The sequence below is a fragment of the Ursus americanus genome, chromosome 30, assembly GCF_024610735.1.
Source record: "Ursus americanus isolate L20-20 chromosome 30, mUrsAme1.1.p, whole genome shotgun sequence".
In the NCBI taxonomy this organism is placed as follows: Eukaryota; Metazoa; Chordata; class Mammalia; order Carnivora; family Ursidae; genus Ursus; species Ursus americanus.
In genome coordinates, this window is record NC_142156.1 from 33,009,240 (window position 1) to 33,030,506 (window position 21,267).

Consider the following 21,267-nt stretch of genomic DNA (forward strand, 5'->3'; position numbering starts at 1 on the left):
ACTACTCAAACTCAATACATGAGAAACAAATAAACAAATCATAAAATGGGCAGAAGATATGAACAGACACTTTTCCAATTAAGACATACAAATGGCTAACAGACACATGAAAAAATGTTCAAAATCATTAGCCATCAGGGAAATTCAAATCAAAATCACAGTGAGATACCACCTTACGCCAGTTAGAATGGCAAAAATTGACAAGGCAAGAAGCAACAAATGTTGGAGAGGATGTGGAGAAAGGGGATCCCTCCAACATTGTTGGTGGGAATGCAAGTTGGTACAGCCACTCTGGAAAACAGTGTGGAGGTCCCTTAAAAAGTGAAAAAATTGAGCTACCCTATGACCCAGCCATTGCACTACTGGGTATTTTCCCCAAAGATACGGACGTAGTGAAAAGAAGGGCCATATGCACCCCAATGTTCATAGCAGCATTGTCCACAATAGCTAAATCATGGAAGGAGCCGAGATGCCCTTCAACAGATGACTGGATTAAGAAGATGTGTCCATACATACAATGGAATATTACTCAGCTATCAGAAAGAACGAGTTCTCAACATTTGCTGCAACATGGACCGCACTGGAGGAGATAATGCTAAGTGAAATAAGTCAAGCAGAGAAAGACAATTATATGATTTCTCTCATCTATGGAACATAAGAACTAGGAAGATCGGTAGGGGAAGAAAGGGATAAAGAAAGGGGGGGTAATCAGAAGGGGGAATGAAGCATGAGAGACTATGGACTCTGAGAAACAAACTGAGGGCTTCAGAGGGGAGGTGGGTGGGGGAATGGGATAGACTGGTGATGGGTAGTAAGGAGGGCATGTATAGCATGGTGCACTGGGTGTTATATGCAAGTAATGAATGACCGAACTTTACATAAAAAACCAACGATGTACTGTATGGTGACTAACATAATATAATAAAAAAAAAACATTTAGGGGCGCCTGGGTGGCACAGAGGTTAAGCGTCTGCCTTCGGCTCAGGGTGTGATCCTGGCGTTATGGGATCGAGCCCCACATCAGGCTCCTCTGCTATGAGCCTGCTTCTTCCTCTCCCACTCCCCCTGCTTGTGTTCCCTCTCTCGCTGGCTGTCTCTATCTCTGTCAAATAAATAAATAAATAAATCTTTAAAAAAAAATAAAAAATAAAAAAATAAAAAAAAAACATTTAAAAAATGTCCATGCTACCCAGAGCAATCTACACTTTCAATTCTCTCCCGATCAAAATACCGATGACATTTTTCAAAGAACTGGAGCAAATAGTCCTTAAATTTGTAACCTTGTTACCCTCAGTATCGCTGGTGGTACTTGCTGATAGGGATTCTGCCTCTTGGAGATTGTAATGCTGACGATGGTTTGGTGAGCATTGACCCTGACTTCTGGAGGGAGAGAGAGGCCTGGAAACTGTGGAGTCAAGGACACTGTGAGACAGGAGAAAGGAGAGAGGGGTCACACACACACACACACACACACACACACACACACACACACCACAGAATGAGAATATTCTCCATGTACTATCGTTATAGCTTTCCTTCAGAGGCCAAGCATGAGGGCAAGTGTCCCTCTATCCCTCTTATGCTTTCCCACGCCCTTGAGGTTTGATCTCCATGCAATCCCATCCCCAGAGCAGGCTCCTTGCAAGAACTTCCACGGTCCTGGATCTTGGAGCTAAAGAAGGCCAGTGTCTGGAAGGTCACATCCCTCGCATGAGGAGTAATTCTACACAAGGAAGAGGAATTTGGTGAGATGGACTCTGGTAACACATCCTCAGAGTTAGGTGAGTCTGGGGGATGATCCCAGAGATGCAGAGAGGGAGGGCAGCTGGGTCAGCACAGGCTGGGACATGGACCTGCAAACACAGACCCTCCTGGGTGATGGGCAGGGGCCAGAGTAACACTTTTCAATATCTGAGCCAGAGGGACTGATGGAGCCTGAGAACGGGGACCCACTACCCAAGTCCTGACCCTACATGTACCTGGATAGAGGAGCATAAGGACAGGAGTCCTGGCCTCTTTTCCCAGCCCCTTGTCATCACAAATGGCTGGGCTGCCTCAGGCCTCCATTTCTCCTCACCCTCTGCCACCAGTGGGACTGTCCCTGCAAATGGGCTCCATCCAGTGAGTGCCCAGCCCCTTCCCTGAGCCCTGGTGCTGGACCACAGCTCACACCATGCACTGAGGAGGATGGGGTTGGCTTCAGCCATGGGTAGAGCCCTGGGAGGAAGCACCTGCTGAGACCACACAGAACCCTGCTCAGGGGACTCTTCCAGGGCGGAGAGGACACAGCTGCTGAGTCCCCATCAGGGAGCACAGGGCCCAGCACACAGGCCCAGACTCCCTTGAGCAAAGGGTCCTCCCTGAGCAGCTGCGTAGGGACCGCAGGGTGGTGGCACAGCACCCCCTGCTGGTCACAACGCACCAATCTCAACAAGGACCAAAGCCCTGAGAGCCCAGTGGCTTTCAGCAGCTCACCAGGTCCTTGTCTATTCTCACTAACATGTCTTGTCTCTAGATACCATGGTTCGTATACACTGTAGGTGATTACTCAGGTTTCTCACTCTCTGAAGGGACACCTCTCTATGGAAAGGGCAAAAATGTACACAAATAATCAATTAGTGCTCACCATCCTCAGAGAAGTTACTGCAAAAGGTGACTGTATCCTGTCAAACATCACTAATCAGAGGACATTGGAGCTGCTTTGAGCGTCTTGTGGGGGATCTTCAGGGAAGGGTAGAGACTGGACATTTTCCAGGAAGTCAGCCCAGTGACATATTGCCAAGACATCAATTCACCATGCATTTCAAAGGCCATGTGATGCTGTTACAGTTTGATCCCGATCAGACACAACTGAGCGATTTCTGAAAAGCTACCAGCTTCGTTTGACTGAACACTTACTGGTGAATATTAGACATATCTCTTTATGTTTGGAAGTGAGATATATCTCCTAAATTCTTGGTTTCTGAGTATTTCTGCTTTCAAATTCTTGTCAGGATTCTGTCTTTGTTGCCTCACAAACTGTTTATATTGTAGCTAAATTTATTTTCCACTTGTAGTTTCCTACCCATTGCTTTCCTTTTGTAGGAAGATGAATGTGATGTTTTATTGTTTTTTCCACATGCCTGGAAATCATGTTCTCACTGGTCCCCAAAACCAAATCAGCTATATGTGCAAATGGTCACCAAATCTCTAGACTCATGGGGACCTAAGTCAAAGGTCTATGACCAAGATTCACCACTTCCCTCAGAATCGCTCTCCTCAATGCATTCAGAGGGGTTCTTCTCTTTCAGCTCAGGCAGGTCCCCCCATGGCTCCAACCCCTTCAGTGTCTCCTCACCGCTGTTTGCTCAATACCCAAGCCCCTCCCATGCCTAAGGGTCCTTCCTGCTCTGGCCTGCACACTCCCCCACCCACCTCGCTGTTCTGCCCCTTGTCCCTTGCCCCAGCCTCATCCATCCTTTGTCCTTGGACTCCCTGAACTCATTCCTTCCCATGTTCTCCACACCAGGTTCTCTCAGAAGGAGATGGGTTTCCCCTGGAGATCATGATAGACCCCCACATTCTGGCCACATTCAGCATCTGTTGAAAGCAGGGCAGACACAAAGTATAACACATTGTGATCTATAGTTCTCTACTGGTCTTCTACTGATGTTGAATACTGTAGCTTTATAATAGGTCTTCAAGTTCAAGTGTCAGTCTTCTAACTTTGCTCTTCCCCTGCAATATTATGCTGCTAATTTGGATCTTTTCCCTCTCTGCATAAACTTTAGAATCAATTCCTCAGTATTTACAAAATATTTTGCTGGGACTTAAGGGTTCCATTGAAGCTGCACATCCAATTTGGAAGAACTGACATCGTAAAGTAATGAGCTTTCTCACCAATGAATATAGAATATCTGTCCATTTTTTTAGCTTTTCTTTCATTTCATTCATCAGAATTGTTTTATTTTCCTTATATAGATCTTGCACATATTACGTTTGATTTATACCTAAGAATGTCCCCTTTTTTGGTGCTACAATAAATTGTGTATATTTCACCCTCCACTTGCTCAATGCTAGTTAACGAGTAAGCACTTCATTTTTTTCTGTATTAAGTGTCCATTCTGAAACTATGTTGTAATTGCTTATTAGTTTTGATATTTTTTCTTTTCATGTCAATTCTTTTGTATTTTCTACATACGTGATCATATCACCTAAGAATAATATAGTTTATTTCTGCTTCTTGATCTATATGACTCTAGAAGAATGGTTTTGGGTGAATATAGGTGCATTTATGGAGATGATTATATTTTTAATTTATTCTCTTATAGAGTGAATTATAATGACTAACTTTCAAATGGTTCACAAACTTGAAGTGTCCAAAATGACCACCGTTGATGCATTGGGGACTTTTTAAAGATTTATTTATTTATTTATTTTGAGAGAGAGAGAGAGGTGGGGCAGAGGGAGAGAATCCTCAACCAGAATGTAGTGTGAAGCCCGACCTGGGGCTCAATCTCATGATCCATGAGATCATGACCTGAGCCAAAACCAAGAGTCAGACGCTAACCCAAAGGAGCCACCCAGGTGCCCCTTTGATACACCGTTAGATTAAATGTGCAGATATTTTGTTATATTTTGGTCCCTATGTCTATGAAGCATATTGATTCTTAATTTTATTTATTTTGAAAATTTTATCTGGTCATATCTCAGAGAAAAAACTAGATGTATGACATATATTCAACGTTCTTCCTACTTCCTCAGTATCTCTGTAATATTTTCATTATTTCCTCCCTCATGCTTGATAAAATTCTCTAGTGAAGCCCTCTGGGCCTGAAGTTTCCATTGTGGGAAGGTGTCACTGAAAGCCACGAACAATTTCAATCTAAGTGCTGGCAAGCCTGAGTTAAACAAAGTGATGCCTCATTCCTTGAACTAAATCTACTGAGCATAAATTATTCCTGGGGCTGCGTTGTACATGGCTGTAACTTTCCTATAAGATTAATATCATTATGGATATAAACTAAACTGGTAATTTAAGTTTCAGAATTGTTTAGTAATTTTTAATGCAGGTGGTGTATTTTAAAACAGAAATAGTAGGGGCGCCTGGGTAGCGCAGTCGTTAAGCATCTGCCTTCGGCTCAGGGCCTGATTCCAGCTTTCAGGGATTGAGCCCCGCATCAGGCTCCTCCGCTGGGAGCCTGCTGCTTCCTCTCCCACTCCCCCTGCTTGTGTTCCTTCTCTCGCTGGCTGTCTCTATGTCAAATAAATAAATAAAAATCTATTAAAAAAACCAGAAATAGTAGAAACCACCCAAATATAATGTCAAGTACTGCCCAAACTCATTTAGTGGCAGGGGGATCAAACAGAATATATACTGTTATGCTATCCTGTGTCTCTCGATATTTCCCTGGGAGACCATTGTAGTCAGGGACCATAATGCTCAGGTCATACAGTTTCCAGGCCGAATTACAAACCTATACCCACTGGTCACGTATTGTCCCCCACTGTGTCTCCCAGCATGCATTGTGCCATCGCACACTCTAAAGAATGAATTGGAAAGTTGAAAACACAAACGATACCAGTTTACATAAGTCACTATAAAATATTGGAATAAACAAAAACGATCAGAATGAAATAACAACTGAAATGATGGCAGATAAAGGGCTCAGGCACTTATGGAATATTTCATCACGAGCACATGGAATTCATAACTAGCAGGAAGGGTCCCTGAGGGTGCCTGCCTGGACACATTTTCCCAGGCATTCCCCAGACACCAGGGTCCTATTCACTTTCCTATGGGGTAGGTCTGGGTGGGATCTGCAGCCAGAGCAGAACGGTGGGGTTGATAGGTGGACATGGGAGAAGCACCCAGGATCCCAGGAGCCCCTCACATGCAGAAAGTAGAAAGAACAGCATCCCCTGTGTGTCCTGTGTGGTCTTGCATGAGTCAGAAAGGAGCTTCCTCTGGGCGGGGCTTGTATCTCTGAGGGGATGCTGATGCAGGCTGACCAGGTCACTCTAGAGATGTGTGTGTCCCCTGCGGTGTATCTAGTGACTCCACTGCTTTCTTCCAGAGAGGGTCAGGGAACCAACACTGGGAGCTCAGGAGCTCTACCCTGTTTGGGCATCTGATCCACGGTCCATGCCGCACCATATCTGATCTCCCACATTCCTTATTCCTCATACAACCCAGTCTCAGCCCAAATTCTCCCTGATGCTCAAGGTCAATTTTCCTAAGATAAAATAGATTATTTTTTTAAGATTTTATGTATTTGACAGAGAGAGAGAGCAAGAGAGCACAAGTGGTGGGGGGAGGTTCAGAGAGAGAGGGAGAAGTAAGCTCCCCACTGAGCAGGGATCCCCATGAGGAGCTTGATCCCAGAACCCCAAGATCATGACTTGAGCCAAAGGCAGACATGTACCTGCCACCCAGGCTCCCCGATAACATGGCTTCTAGTAGCTCATATTTTGAGTCATTTGTGCAACTATTAGCTATGTTCATAAATGAGATCTTCCTCTAATTTTCACATCGGATACTCTTCTTTTGGGTTGTGTTCCCTCCATTGATTTGCTAGAATGCAACACACTGTCTATATTAAGATATATATTATAAACCATGTTTTTTCTACAAAGACTTAAACATTGTGGAGGGCAGAATGAGCCCCATCTGACCTAGGACCCTGGAACTCAGATCAGAAGGTAGCAGAAAGAATCGAAGACAAAGACCTGTACCCAGATGACAGGAGCGAAAAGCAGAGCCAATGCCTTCGTCAGCCCCCTATCTGTTCACTTTCCCCTAAAGGAAACTCTCTATTCACTCAGTGAGGAGGTAAAGAGAAGAATCTAGGCCATGGTGGAGAAGCCCCAGAGCTCTGCTTGCTGAGGCCTATTTGCTGGCATGGAGACCGTCTCTACCCCTGTGTGTCCTATCCTTTGCCCAGGGACCACTGTGGCTTGAGTTCATAAAGCAAAAGTATTTTTGTTATGTGATGGTCCTGTCCATCTATCTTTCCAAGAAAATCAGGTCTAGACAATTTACTCTGTGATAGAGTGGAGGACAAAATATGAGGCATGTGTGAATCTGAGCTGAGGGCTCTTGTGGCCCAGGGGTGGGGGGGCAGGTGCAGGAAAGTCACCCACAGTGAGGACCCTGCTTTTCCAAGTGTGGAAAGGTCAGTGATAGATTTTCCTGGTCTTCCTGGCCCAGACCCTGAGCCCTCAGGAGCAGCCCACCTGCGCCCCCTGCTGGTATGGGGTTGAGCTATTCATTTTTCCAAGTCACCAGTCTCCTCAGCTAGACAACTAACTGAAACATTTATGTTAGGAGATATTTCAGGATCACCTGATATTTCAGTTTCCTTCTGCCTGGCCCCTGGCTTCACAACTGGGACATAATGCACTTGAACCAAGCTCAAGGCTTAAAGTCTCCCAGAGAAGCCCACTGGTTCAACCCTGGTAATAATTCTACTTGAGTTACCCTTACAAGCAGGCTTATTTGGATATTGTTGTTGTTGTCAGGGTCTCCTGCTGGTTCACCTGCCCCCGTGGTATGTATTTTGTCTTTATCGCTGTCTTTGATGTGAGAATATCATGCTTTTTGTCCTTGAGTACTTCAATAGGTTCTCACTTATTCTTGAATATTACCCTCACAAAACTCATTTTGTATTAGCTCCCTGATACATTTAGGGTATTTTTTAGCCTAATTTTACAATTTTCTCCGTAAAAGAAATGATATTAAATAATATTAGTATAAATGGCCTATAAAATTGATATGATGCCATCCACTGACAACCCACTCCTCTGTTCCACAGGGACTTACTTCCTGAATGGATAACTGATAACACTCTCAAGAATGTGCTCAAGTAATTATATATATATACATTTACGTGTATTTCATATATATATATACATATATATATACATATATATATATACATGTATACATATGTGTGTGTGTATATATACATATATATATATATATATATGTAACATAATCATGCTTTTTGTGTAGTTCCAGCGCTCCATGACTGTCTTTCACATATAAAATATAATCAATATTTGTTTGACAAGCATGGACATGTTCTAATTTTGATTCATAGTTTGTTGTTATTCCATAGGATAATTTACCATAATTTGGCCACTTTTCCATGGAAAAATATTCATGTTGATCTCAATTGTTGATATTGTAACATCTCTGAACTGGATATACCTGGATATTCATTTTGGAGTGTATTAGTTAGATACTTTTCATTCATAATTGACTTCTAAAAATGTAACACAAATGCAAACCATATATATATTTAGTGTTTGGTAAAAATTTTAAATTTATGCTCCAAAATTGATTCACTAATTTATACCCTCACCAAAAACGTATGGAGTTCCTACTCAGCACAATTATTACAGAGGATAAAATCAATCTTAATATTTACCAATTTTATCACTGAGAAATAATTTCATTGTTAAGTTGTATTTCTCCATTTATCAGTGACCTTTCCTATGTTTATATATATTGATTTTTAGGTGTATTCTTTTTCTAGGGCTGCTGTAATACAGTACCACAGCCTGGGTGGCTTAAAACAGTGGAAATGCATTTCTGCTGTTCTCACAGAGCCCGAAGGTCTGCAGGGCTGGCCGTATTCCCTCTGAAACCTGCAGAGGCATTCTTCTTGCCTCTCCACAACCATGAGACGTTTGTGGGTCAGTGTTGGCATTCGCTGGCTGCAGCTGGAGACCCACAGTCTCTGCCTCCACCTCCCCACAGTGCCCGTCCTGTCTCCGTCTGGCTGTCTTGTTACAAGCACACCAGCCATGTTGGGTTAGGAGGCCACCCCACCCCATTATCGCCTCACCTTTACTAATTACATTTGGGACAACCCCATTTCCGAACAAAGTCACATTCTTAGGTCCTAAGGGCTACGATGTCAATATATGCTCTTTGAGAGGATCCAATTTCATCCAGGGTATTAGGGAAGAAGAATCCTTTCCGAAAGTATTTATAATAGTTAATACTTTTTAAAATGTATGCAATATACTTGCACTGCACAGAAATAATACCTCTTCAAAACACCTCCACAATTAAGAAGACAGGAAACTACACAAGACTCCTACTATATTAATGCATGAGATAGATCACACAACAACTTCTCAGGTCCTGTAAATGAAAACAAATGAATACTTAATGCACAAACAAACCAGAGACCCGGGCGGCCTCGCTCCCACACTAACTCCCTAAGTCATGAGCTTCAGTGGGAAGAAAAGTCAGTTCCAAAATGTCTATGGGAGACAGAAGGGGAGTGACTTGAACCATCACCAGAGGAGAAAGTTCCCTGAGTGTGAAGACACAGGACAGCGAGCGGGAGACCCGAGCCCCGACCACACGACAGGCATCCAGGGCGAGCAGGAGGCAGACAGGAGGTCTCAGAGGCAGTGCTGTGGGCAGATGGGGTGAGAACCTCAGGAGGGGAGCCCTGGAAACACCACAGTGATGGGAAAAGAGGAGAAAGAGGCATGTGGTGCCTGCCAGGCACAGGGGAATAGGAAAACAGGGGAGACACAGCCCAACTCCCATGACAAGTAAACCAAAATAACTAGAAAAAAAATGTTAATTAAAACGTAATATTATTTTTCAAATAGAATAAAACAACCACTGGCTAAATTATTTATTTTGAACAAAACCCACCCACAAAAAACGTGATAAGGGATATTTGATATCAGAAAATAAAAATGAAAAATATTGAAATCCTTAATTATTTTATAGACCACTTTGGAAACATAGATCATGAACATTTCAACATCCTATGCATTAAAATTGGAAGCATCCAGATAAATCAGCAAGTTCTCCACACAAGGGTGACGTGTACATGCATGACGTTATCCACATATTTACAGACGGTGGCGCAGACGTCCGCACAGCAGTGCACACGCTGCTCCTGCCAGTGAATGGAGCACCTACAACTGCTCCTGTTCTGTGGTTCAGTCCCTGTGAAATGTGCACAGTAGGGAGCTCGCCGCAGACAGGAGGGAACTGGGGGCCACAGATCGCTGAGTGCAGGGGACACTGGTCTGACTGCGAGGACATTCAGGGTTTCTCAGCAGCTGATGGAAATACTGTCAGTGTGATTATGGGGCTGGTGGCCAAAACCCCTACATATACGTAAAGTCACTGCATATTTATTATTATTTTTAATTTACACCAGAGCCTGGAGCATGTGCAGGCGGGCACTAACCCTCACCTAGGTGAGCTCCCGGGACACCTGTGCTGGCTCAGGTGACAGCATAGTCTGTGTGTCAGTCCTCCCTCTTCCAGGTCAGGTCCTCCCACCAGGACTCTCTCCTACAGAGGCCTCCCCAGAAGCTTCTCAATAAAAGAGACTCAGAGACAACACCTGTCATTGGAGGGGTTTTTTGTCTCACTTCTTCCTTATCTGAGACACTGTGAGGAACAGGAGCTGCTCCCACTGCCATGATACATACCACAGTAATAGTCAGCCTCGTCCTCATCCTGCAGCCCGGAGATGAGCAGGACCCCTGCATTGGCTGAGGCATCTTTGGAGCCAGAGAAGCGTCTGGGGACCCCAGAGCCCTGGTGCGTATCTGAGTCTGAGTAGAACCTCAGCAGATACCAGGAAGGGCTCCCTGGCTGCTGCTGGAACCAGTGTGTTTGGTAGCTGCCGACACTGAATCCAGTGCTGAAGGTGCAGGTGAGTCTGGCGGATGATCCCAGAGATGCAGAGAGGGAGGGCGGCTGGGTCAGCACAGGCTGGGACAGGGAACCTGCAAACACAGTGTGGTTAATGGGACAAGAAACAGGGAGAAATTTATCAAGACACTGACTTCAGGAAGAGTGACTTTGAGAGCTGCCAGCTTCTCTGAGGCCAGTCCCTACCTGTACAATAGGAGAGGAGCACGAGGAGGACAGGTGTCCAGGCCATGGTGACACAGACACTGGTCCCCACAGTGAGCTGGGCTGGGCTGACCCAGGCCTCCTTTTCTCCTCCACCCTCTGCCCCAGGAGGGGCTGTCCTTGCAAATGGCCTCCACCCAGTGACTGTCCAGCCCCTCCCTGAGCCCTGGTGCTGGAGCTCAACTCACACCACACACTGAGGAGGATGGGGGTGGCTTCAGCCCTGGGGAGAGCCCTGGGAGGAACCACCTGCTGAGACCACACACAGCTCCCTGCTCAGGGGACTCTGCCCTGGCTGAGAGGACATAGCTGCTGAGTCCCCATCAGGGAGCACAGACCCCAATCCCCAGGCCAAGTTCCCTTCAGTGAAAGTTCCTCAAGGAGCAGGCAAGTAGGGACCACAGGGCAGTACCACAGCGACCCCTCTTGAACATGGGCACAGTGGTCTCTGTGTCCCAAAGCCCTGGGAGCCCAGGTGATTTCTGCAGCTCACCACATCCCTGTGGATACACACATCCGTGGAGCAAGTCTTAGGGCATGTTTCCCCTGCTGTCTGAATGTACATCATTCCCAACAAACCTTAGGCAGCCCCAATGGCATGAGGCAAAGAAGTATGTAACATTAATTGATATGATAATCTTTGCCTGTTTCCAGACTCAAAGGGTAACTAACTTTTCTTAGGCTTCTCTAATCCCAAAGAACACAATCTGCATTCAGATGTACAATATAAATGGAGATAAAGCCCATATGATAACATGCACGGTTCACAGCTCTCATGGCCTGTTGCAAAGTTGCTATGTGTAGTTCTCAGTGAAGGTGCTGGAAGTTGCCCATCATGCTGCTGGGTTCTGCACTGTCCTGTAGAGGCTCCCTGCAAAACTATTGCTCGGGGCTATATCAACGCTTATTATTATTATTTGTGTGTGTGTGTGTGTGTGTGTGTGTGTGTGTGTGTGTGTGTGTGAAACTGCAAATCCTCTTCAGATTTCTTTTAGCACTAAAAGCAGCTACGAATGTAAATATTTCATGAAAGCCAAGTTCTGTAAAGAGAACTTTCCAATGTTGGGGAGACCCGTACTATGTTTCTGACGTTTGTGCTCATTTACAGTAATTCCTCACTCCAGGAGGAGCCCTGTTCCATGGGAGATGGAAATATGTGCATATGTAATTACAGGACTTTCTAGACAAACCTGGATGACCCAGCTGTGCATCAGGGCAGCTGTGTCACTGAGCGGGGACAGTGGAGCTGCTTTGCAGAAATCGTAAGGGCTGTTTCTGAGAAACGCATAGAAAGAGAATGTTGTAAGTAAATACTCACTCAGTGGCCTAATGTTTCCCAGAGTTCACTGCTGGTTCACACCTGATAAAAGTCTCCATCCTTACAGTGAGACTAATGTTGTGTTGCTGTATTACGAGTCTCCTGGAACTTCCCATAACCCCAAGGGCACAGGCCCTGGTATTTGAAGTCTCCATTGGTCATGAGACTAAAATACTTTCAACAAAAATGTGTCCACTGTTCACACTTCCCACTTGAGATTATCATTTTCCTTTTACAGTTAACCTGGGAATTCAGTATTTCTTGTATCTCTCTGATATACTTAGGATTCATTTTCCTTTTTATTAGTCTGGTTTTGTAGGTATTCTCAGGATGAGGATGGAAATAAATCCTTACACTCTAGAAGGGACTGCCCTCTTCTTAGAATTTCTTTCTCCACTCCTACATCAAGGGGTTCCCAGAACAAGGCATCCCACCCAGACTGAGGCTTCATCGTGTTCATTTGGTAAATGCCTTCATAGATTCACAGTAATAAAACAACTGCATTTGCTAGATTTTTTTTCTATAAAATGAGGGCCTTCTTTGACAATGAAGGTTGGATTCCTTGGTTCTGTTCTCTAAAATACTGTGATGCGTTTCAGCATCATTTCAACCAAAGAGTCAGAGGAAAACCAAAGAGAGAAAAAAAATCCATGACACATGAGAATAAACCCTACTGGCCTCACCTCAGCTGACTACATCTGCAGCAACCCCATGGCCATATAAGGTCACATTCTGAAATACAAGATTTTTTAGAACTTTTATCACATCAGTTGATGAAGATACAGAACCCATAATAATTAACAACCATTGTTTATTCAGATTGTCTTAGTTTTTCTCTGATGTCCCTTTGCTGTTCTAAGATTCTCTGTGGCATTTAGTTGTGATGGCTCCATAAGCTTATCTCACTGTGACAATTTCTCAGACTCTCCTTGTTTGGGTGAAATGTCCACATTTCATGAGCAGGAATCATGCCCGACACTCTTCATGCTAAGTGTTTGCACCTGTTACTTGAAATCTCTGTGTCGGAATGTGTCTCTACTTCCTCCAATTTTTCATTTGTTCAAACAGTGAACAATACGGACCATGGAGAGCTATTTTAGGCTTTCAGTTATAACCTAATACTGTGACATTTATTTGGTTGCTCACATCTTTCCAGTTTTACACAATGGAAGCATTTTAAGTTGGCTTATGAGCTCCTTCACACACCCTGTCATTGTACGTGTGTGTGTGTCTGTGTGTGTGTCTGTGTGTGCTGGGTGTGCTGATGTGCTTGTGTTTGACTTGAAAGGATTCTTCACTTTCTGACACTAGAAGGTGCTCCACGCTTATCCTGTGGAATTCCTGATCTGGAAATTAAGATTACTCCAAAGAAGCCCACGTGTCCTCTGGGAGAATGGTATTAGAGAGCAGTAATTGGGACAGTGCACCTCATGGCTACGGGGCATCTCTGCTTGTTCTCCTGCTCAGCTGACAGACCTAGGACTTCTATATGAGTCAACTAACCCGGGAACGTGCACAGAGTGGTTACTGTTTCCACAGGTGATTATCTGTCTCCGTCAAATGACACATGATTCCAAGCTGCCAGTTCCAGCTCTAACCCGTGACCACACGCTTCACTCAAGCCTCCTTCCCTGGTTATGTCTGTGAACTTCCATTCCTAACGTGAGAAATCTGGCTCCACCACCACCAATCCACTGACTTGATTGTTCGATTCCAGGATGCAGTGCAGCCCCGTCAACATAATCCGCCCGTTCCCCACGGGACACGAGCTTACCTACTAGAGCACAGAGCTCACACAGTCTCTTGTGACTTTACACTGATGCACTCACTTATTTTCACCATCACTCAGCTCAGCTGCGTCCCCCGAGCACTGCACTGAGCTGAGCTCACATGTCTGTGCTGTAGGTACGTGGGTTTGTCACAGTCCTCATCCCATACCAGGACCCAAACATCCCAAATGAGTTGTACCTGCATACTTTGGGTTCTGTCGTGTGACTGTAAAGTGTTCAGTGACCCTGACAGTGTCATAGTGTCGTTTCAGTGCTGTGACAGCATCTTATCGAATCATTCTGTTGCTCAGAAACATTTTCCTTTGTTCACATGATCAACCCTGTTGTCTCTTTTATCCTCCAAGAAAGTGCAGATGTTTGCACTCTCTCCAGAGTGTTCGCTGCTTCCCATATGTGATGTAACTTTAACCATACTATGTATTATATCCCTCTTTATAAATGTGCTGCCTATTTGCTGGGATCTCCGATTGGTTCCATATTTGGGTGATTAGATATAAACCTGGAGTAAATCTCTGTGGACAGATTTCTGCTCCCTTTCGGTTTTTAGTAAATAGGACTGAAACTGGTATAAACATTCATATGCAGGTTTTTTCTGCAGACAAAAGTTTGGGGATTTTTTAAATACTTTAACAATTCTAAGTGAGCATCTATTTCTCAAAGAATCAGGAAATAAGAAAAAACTAGGCAGCAGCACCGTTTCTAAGCAAGTAGACAATAATTTCCAATGCTACAGGACTGAGTTATTCTTTAAACACCACATGGGGAGTGCTGAGGTCCCATGATATGTTCAGAGACCAAATAAAATGTTTTATATATTCGGAGAGCAGAAGGGAAAAAAATTAATATGGTCCAGCCTAGAAGTAAAATACCCCAGCTGATGAAACAAGAATTTCTGTTCACATGGAGACTCTTTATTGAGGAATGGGCTGCTCTGAGTGACTCTGAGGAAAGAAGTGACAGGAGAGCCTTGCTCCCTGTCGATGCCCCTGATGGATCTGGGCCCAGGGAGTCAGCAAAGGAATAAGGAGCATCACAGGCTAAGCTGAGCAGGAACTGCTGGCATGAGTCCCCCTCTACAGATGAGCAAGTGGGTTTTTGTCTCACTTCCCCTCAGGCTTGGAGCACTGTGTGACCTTTGAGACTGCTGTCCCATGATGCACAGTGATAATCCGCCTCGTCCTCAGCCTGGAGCCCAGTGATGGTCAGGGTGGCTGAGCTGCCAGACTTGGAGCCAGAGAATCGACCTGGGATCCCCGATGGTCGGTTGTTATCACCATAGATGATGGTTCTGGGGGCAGTTCCTGGGAGCTGTTGGAACCAGCTCACATAATATCCACCGATGTTGGAACTGCTTCCAGTGCAGGAGATGGTGACCTTCTGGCCCAGGGCCCCAGACACGGAGGATGGCTGAGTCAGCACAGACTGGGCCCAGGACCCTGCAAGGGGGAGAAACACAGAGAGAATGATGCTGGGGCATGCAGAGAAGAGGAGGACCCAGGACTCACATGTCCTCCCAGGGTCCCTTGACTTGTTCCTGCATCCAGTCACCTGTGCAGTGAGCGAGGAGGGTGAGGAGCAGAGGGGACCAGGCCATGGTGCAGGTCATCCCTGGTCCTGACTTCTGTGCCAAACAGCTGAGCAGAGCCTCCCCTCATCTCCCCCTTCCCCTCTTCATCCTCTGAGAGAGGGAGGGCCTGTTCATGCAAATGAGACCCCAGCTCTCTGACCCCTCCCTGGCCCTGGGTCAGGTCCCTCTGCCTGAGGATGGCAGGGGCATGGGCAGGGGAGGGGCTGTGTGGGGGCAGGGGGTGGGGAGGTCAGAGCTGCAAGCCCTGAGCAGAGGGCACAGGTGGCAGGTCCCAGCTCTGATCACCACTAACTCCTCAGAAATGACACCCAGCATGCCCTGATGGCCAGTACCAGACACACCTTCGTGTGACAAGGTGACCAGAGCCCATCAGAGACAGTGGCTACATCCTTGAAGCTCTGTCCACTGTTTCCTGCATGAGGAACAGGCCAGCTGTCCCCTTATGTGTCCTCCCATCACCTCAGGGCAGACTTTATGCTCTGCTCAGACTCCTCAGGTGAGTCTGTCCATGGCGATCTTGGCTGTTCATGAGTCAGGACTGAGGTGGCATCTCTACACAAACTCCTTTTAGATCAGAACCACGTTCAGAGCAGTGATGGTTCCGCATGGACACACGGCCCTTCTGTGAAGGACACTGTGTACTTTCTTCTTATGTGACTCCCCCCCGGTTTCCAGATCTGCCCTTGCTCTGACGTTCCCAGAGCTCTGAGGCGACAGGGAATACTTCTCTGCAGGTTGTGGGTAGAAGCCCTCGTGGGCCTTCCTAGAGGTAAACACGCTGTAAATCTTGGTCATCTGTCACTGTTTCCACCTGCTTGAAACAGCAGTTCTCCGCACCCTGTGGGCAGTGATTCCCTCCGAGGATCTGCCCTCCCAGCACAGACACAAGTCTGCAGGAGCCCTGGCACGTGGGGCTCTGTGTGGCACTGACCTCAGGGCACAAAGGGCAATCCTGACAGAAATTCTAGGAGAAAAGGAGTAACAACTGCAGATGCTCTGACCGGATCCAGTGACAGTGGTTATGTATTCGTCACCACTGAGCCCAATGTGCATTTAAAATGGATTTGTGTTATTTTATGCAAAGTCCTCCTCAATAAGATTGATTGAAAGTAAAGGATAAAGTCCTGTGAAGATACAGGTGCAATCACGGGTATCCTTTTCCCACATATGTACTTACTGCAGAGGGAATAAGCTTAGTGTTTGGTCTAAAACCATGGACACAACAACAATGGGAAAGGGATGCTTTCTGTTCTTCATTGAACAGAGAAGTCTGTAAACTTTTTCTAAAATCACTTTTTTTTTAAATCATAAATTTTGTATCCTGGGTCTGGAGCTACAGCTAGGAAGCCGGATATACTGCCCAGTGAAACCTCAAGAGGGGCTCTTCCTCTGAACCTCAGAGCCGTCTCAGTGATGGAATTTCCACACCCAGTCAGAGCTTCCAAGACAGAGGGGCTTGAGGTCAGACCACGCTCTGTTGTGTGCACAGCTCTCCTCCCTGTACCTTGTGTCCAGCATGTCCACACAGAGCAAGTGCTCCTTCCACCACCCATGAGCAGAGCAAGGAATTGCTATTACCCCAGGCCACCTGGACCCAGAGGATTCTGTTAGAGGTCCCAGATGTGAGTGGTGGAGACGTGGAGATAAAGGGGTTGTGTCCCTGATATCACAGGCCCTGTGGCCCTGGCCTGGGACAGACTTTCCAGCAGAAGTCCAGCCAACTGGAGGTGTCACCAGGGTGACTGAAGGAGTGACATCCAGGATTGAGAGCCTGGAAGGATATGTCTCCCGTCCCCATCACCAGGCTATTTCCCCAGAATCAATGTACTGACCAGCCTCAGGCACACACTAGAGCCCAGAGAGTGTCCAGAGCTGAGCTGCCCACAGCGACAGAGATTCCCTCCATGACTCCTGAGCATCAGCCTTGTCCCAGGAGAGGAGGTGTTCAGGGCATGTCATGGCTGTCCTGGTGACAGGAACCTTGTTACCTTCAGTATCCCTGGTATTACTTGCTGATAGGGATTCTGCCTCTTGGAGATTGTAATGCCGAGGATGGCTGGGTGAGCCCAGGTTGACCCTGACTTCTGGAGGGAGAGAGAGACTTGGAAACTGTGCATCAAGGACACTGTGAGACAGGAGAAAGGAGAGAGGGGACACACACACACACACACACACACACACACACACACACCCAGAATGAGAATGTTCTCCATGTACTATCACTATAGCTTTCCTTCAGAGGCCAAGCATGAGGGCAAGTGTCCCTCTGTCCCTCTTATGTTTTCCCATCCCCTGAGGTTTGATCTCCATTCAAACCCATTCCCAGAGCAGGCTCCCTGTAAGAACTTCCAGGCTCCTGGATCTTGGAGCTAAAGAAGTCCAGTGTCTGAAAGGTCACATCCCTCGCATGAAGAGGGATTCTACACAAGGAAGAGGAATTTGGTGAGATGGACTCTGGTAACACATCCTCAGAATCAGAAGATTGGGTTTGTGGAATGGAAGACATCTGTCCATTTTCACCCCGCGGACACAAATCTCACAGCTGTGCAGTCTTAAGGTCATAGTTATCACAGGACAGGGGGTGACCATGCAGCCCCCATTTCCTGCATCCTCACATCACAGCCATTCCTCTGTGATCCATGTAACCCTGCTGTCTCCTTGGGGGGCCCATCAGAGGGCATCTTGGAAGGGGGCTACTGAGTGGGACTTCATTGATGGAGGAAAAAATCTGTGGCTAAGTTAGTGTCCTGATGGTTTTAGAAACAAATATTCTCAGCCACAAGAAAAACCGTTGGTATATGTTAAAGTAGCCACTCTCTCCTATGTCAAGTACGTCAACACGGTCCTTCTGTAGGGCCTCAGTCATTCTGAGGATGAAAAATTAAATACACCAATAGCTTCTATGTGCCAACCCTCAAAGACTGAATGAACATTCATATTTTGGAAATACAATAATATTATTGACATATTACAGAGATCGACCGACGCTGCTGGGAAGTGGGAATTACACTCTGGGTATGAGAGCAGGAAGCAGATGGTGAAGGAATTGCATACTGGTGCAATTTCTGCTACTTGTCTTCCCTAGAGGAAGACCCTGGAGACTGGAAGTGACAGAAAGAACATTGTCACTTTTCTCTGAAATCCAGTGTGGAGACTGTTCAGACCTGAAGAGCCAGAGAGAGACTGGAGACCTGGGGGAGGTGGGAACAGAGAGAAGAACAGGGTGATTGTGGAGGAGGGATGATGTCAGTGTGTTTGAAGAAGCTGTGACTATTTGTAGCTGGTTCAGAGAAAGAGAAGATTGTGTCTGTGACCAGGGTGTGTGTTAACATATGGACTCTAAACATACAATTTTAGACCAGGACTGTGATAAGCAGAACGTTCTCTGTGAGTAGTAAAGGAGACAGAAGAGAAGGGAGAGACTGAGGTTAATCGCTTTCAAAGTGTTTATTCCTTTTCATTTATCCCAGAACCTGGTGCATGTGCAATTGGGCTCTATCCCCTCACCTGGGTGAGCTCCTGGGACACCTGTGCTGGCTCAGGCAACAGCATAGTCTGTGTGTCACTCCTCCCTCCTCAAGGACAGGTCTCCCTACAGGGGATTCTCCCCTATAGGAACCTGCACAGAAGCTTCTCAACAGGAGACTCAGACAGAAGGTCTCTGGTTCCAGGACTTACTTCCTTGTGATCTGAGACACTGAGGAACAGTAGCTGCTCCCAACGCCATGAGCTGTAGCTCAGAAATAGTCAGCCTCGTCCTCAGCCTGCAACTGCCAGATGAGCAGAAGCCCTGCTTCGGCCGAGGCATCTTTGGAGCCACAGAAGCGGCTGGGGACCCCGGAGCCCTGGTGCTTATTGCTGCTTATCTGAGTCTGAGTAGATCCTCAGCAGGTACTGGGGAGAGCCCCCTGGCTGCTGCTGGAACCAGTATATGTCATAGCTGCCAACACGGAAGTGACTGCTCAAGGCTCAGGTGAGTCTGGGGAATAATCCCAGAGATGCAGAGAGGGAGGACGGCTGGGTCAGCACAGGCTGCAACAGGGAACCCGCAAACACAGACCCTCATGGGTGATGGACAGGTGTCAGAGTAACACTTTTCATTATCTGAGTCAGAGGGACTGATGGAGACTGAGAACGGGGACCCACTACCCAAGTCCTGTTCCTACGTGTACCTTGATAGAGGAGCATAAGGACAGGAATCCCGGCCTCTTGACCCAGCCCCTGCACCTCACAAATGGCCAGGCTGCCCCAGGCCTCCTTTTCTCCTCCACTCTCTGCCACTGGAGGGACGGTCCCTGCAATGGGCTCCATCCAGTGACCTCCCAGCCCTTCCCTGAGCCCTGGTGCTGGACCTCAGCTCACACCATGCACTGAGGAGGATGGGGGTTGGTTTCAGCCCTGGGGAGAGCCCTGGGAGGAAGCACCTGCTGAGACCACACACAACTCCCTGCTCAGGGGACTCTTCCGGGGCTGAGAGGGCACAGCTGCTGAGTCCCCATCAGGGAGAACAGAGCCCAGCACACAGGCTCAGACTCTCTTGAGTAAGGGTCCTCTGAGCAGCCATGTAGGGACCACAGGGCAGTCCCCCAGCGCCCCCTTCTGGTCACAACCCACCAATCTCAACAAGGACCAAAGCCCTGAGAGCCCAGTGGCTTTCAGCAGCTCACCAGGTCCTTGTCTATTCTCACTAACATGTCTTGTCTCTAGATACCATGGTTCGTATACACTGTACGTGATTACTCAGGTTTCTCACTCTCTGAAGGGACACCTCTCTATGGAAAGGGCAAAAATGTACACAAATAATCAATTAGTGTTCACCATCCTCAGAGAATTTACTGCAAAAGGTGACTGTATCCTGTCAAACATCACTGATTAGAGGACAGTGGAGCTGCTTTGAGGTAACTGGGGACCATAGAGGGCTCAGTGCAGGGGGGACATTGGCCTGACTGTGGGTGGCTCTGGGGTTTCTCTGCAGGTGATGGAATGTAAATTTGATCTTGATGGTGGTTCCTCAACTCAGTAAATACCCTAGGGACCACTGAATTGTACACCTGAAATCAGTGCATGACATGCAAATTATCTTAATACATTTGTTTTGATTCTAGAAAAAAGCAGCAGGAGAAGAAGCTACTGTCACTGATCCTGTAATGTTGTTCTGTGCTCACACAGTCAGACCTTCAGACCCTCCAGGGTCTCCAGGGTCTCCCTGTGTGTTTGTCACAGGCATTCATGGGAGTGGCCCTGGGGAACAGGGGCAGGTTGTGTCTCAGGTCCCCATGGGCCTGTAGCACGGTGTCATTGTTGATGCCGTCATCCCAGGTTGAATGGTAACACTCAGCCTCGTCCTCAGGCTGCAGGCCCGGGACGGTCAGAGAGGCCATGTTCCCAGTGTCAGAGCCAGAGACCGGAGCTGGGGTCCCTGAGGGCCTAGTGCTTCTGAGCATCAGTGTGTTGGGGGCACCCTGAGGCATCTGTGGCTACCAGCCTGTGTAACGTGCTCTAGCATCCTTGCTGTTTGCAGGGCAGGGGGAGTGACCTTCTGTCCCACAGACCCTGCCATGGAGGCTTCCTGTGTCCCCTCAGACTGGGCCCAGGACCCAGTGCCCGAGCAGCGCAGACACGCACGGGTGAGTCTCCAGTGATTGTCTACAAGGAGTTCTCAAAAAGAGGCAAGAAATAGCCTGGG

The 21,267-nt window shown here is 46.9% G+C and overlaps 1 pseudogene; it reads right to left on the reverse strand.

Moving 5' to 3' along the window:
- Positions 1–15,103: 15,103 nt before the first annotated feature.
- On the reverse strand, positions 15,104–20,962 carry LOC123791121 (immunoglobulin lambda variable 1-40 pseudogene; annotated as a pseudogene).
- Between the last annotated feature and the right edge of the window lie 305 nt (positions 20,963–21,267).